A 1,722-nucleotide genomic window follows, 5' to 3' on the forward strand; every position below is an offset into this window, starting at 1 on the left:
CTCAGGAGAGCTCCCTGAAAAGCACCCAGTCTCCTCTGGGCACAGTAGTAAACTGAGGTCTGGAGGAGGGGCATAGAGGGAGGAGCCAGTGCACACCCAGATCTAAAGTCTTTCTTTAAGTGCCCATGTCTCCTGCGGAGCCCGTCTATCCCCCATGGTCCTTACGGAGTCCCCAGCATCCTCTAGGACGTAAGAGAAAAATTATGCTGGCAGAAAAATCCAATTGAGTGATTAAACAGCTCCAGAGCTGCTCTGTAAGGCAAGTAAAAGGGTGTGGGCCCTGCAGCACTACCTGTAGTTTGCATTGTGCATTGGAAGCCTAGTTTGCTGTCTGTTTCCACTTCTTTTTTCTTGAGCCCCTCCCGTCTATACCCTTGTGCACTATCCTGACTTCTCCTCCCGTCTGCTTACTTTGTGCCTTCCAATGCACAATGCAAACTACAGGTAGTGCTGCAGGGCCCACACCCTTTTACTTGCCTTACAGAGCAGCTCTTGAGCTGTTACAGTGCCCAGCTGCTGCAAGAAATCAGCGTGAATGCTTCAGGGGCTGGGGCATGGCCAACATGAGCCCCACACCGAAGGAGGGTGGGGGTGTTTAATGCGAACTAGGGGTCTCGCACAATGCGAACTACAGGTAGTGCTGCAGGGCCCACACCCTTTTACTTGCCTTACAGAGCAGCTCTGGAGCTGTTACAGTGCCCAGCTGCTGCAAGAAATCAGCTTGAATGCTTCAGGGGCTGGGGCATAGCCAACATGAGCCCCACACCGACGGAGGGTGGAGGTGTTTAATGCAAACTAGGGGTCATCCAAGTGCCGCAAAAGGCCGCCATGCCCTGCACGCCCCTTTTCTCTTTTCATATGCAGACGAGGGTTGAAGCCAACTTTGACCCACTGCTTGGATGACATCGCCATATGCAAATCCATCTGCTGCAGGCCTTCCCCCAGGAATGCTTGCACTAGTTGTTGCATTTGGTTTGTTGTTTGGGGGTGCTTCAGTATTAGGCAGCCTTCTGCCCTCCCATGTTCATCTGAAAATATGTGTTCTCCCTGCAGTTGTTGTCCCCAGATGAGAGTTCCCTTGTGCTGCCTCAGTTGAATCTCCTTTACTTGACAGAGATGTGCCTGAGCAGCGGCCCTCCCCAGCCCTATCCCAAATCATACTTATTTTGCATAGGAGATACCATGGTCATGAAGACTGTTCTCCCAGGGTGCGGTTCATTCATTGCATTCTGGGTATGCTGACCCCTGTGATTTCCCCAAATGTGGGAAACTCGACTGCATTATTTAATGCGAACTAGGGGTCATCCAAGCACCGCAAAAGGCCGCCATGCCCTGCATACCCCTTTTCTCTTTTCATAAGCAGACGAGGTTTGAAGCCAACTTTGACCCACTGCTTGGATGACATCACTTGCTGCCTTTCCAATGAAGCAAGTTTAATTTAATAATAGGTGAAAAACCATCCCTACAAAGGTGTTAATCAGATACTTGGCTTTGTGGACACTTTTCAGAGCACAAATTTGTTAGCATAAAAATAAAGCCAGAAAATGAAGAGCTGTTTAATCACTCAATTGGATTTTTCTGCCAGCATATTTCTTTTTCTCTGCAACCCACTGCTAAATTGTGCTTCGTGGCTGTTTTTTTTATAAAATCACTTAATCAAATCTAACTCTGATTACATCAGAGAAGGCCAGGTACCCTACACCATAAGAGGTGGTTTGAAAT

The 1,722-nt window shown here is 48.7% G+C and overlaps 1 pseudogene; it reads left to right on the top strand.

The window, feature by feature from the left end:
* The first annotated feature begins 1,157 nt into the window (after nucleotides 1-1,157).
* On the top strand, nucleotides 1,158-1,336 carry LOC135005293 (U1 spliceosomal RNA; annotated as a pseudogene).
* Nucleotides 1,337-1,722: the final 386 nt, after the last annotated feature.

The sequence above is a fragment of the Pseudophryne corroboree genome, unplaced genomic scaffold (assembly GCF_028390025.1).
Source record: "Pseudophryne corroboree isolate aPseCor3 unplaced genomic scaffold, aPseCor3.hap2 scaffold_1998, whole genome shotgun sequence".
Taxonomy (NCBI): domain Eukaryota; kingdom Metazoa; phylum Chordata; class Amphibia; order Anura; family Myobatrachidae; genus Pseudophryne; species Pseudophryne corroboree.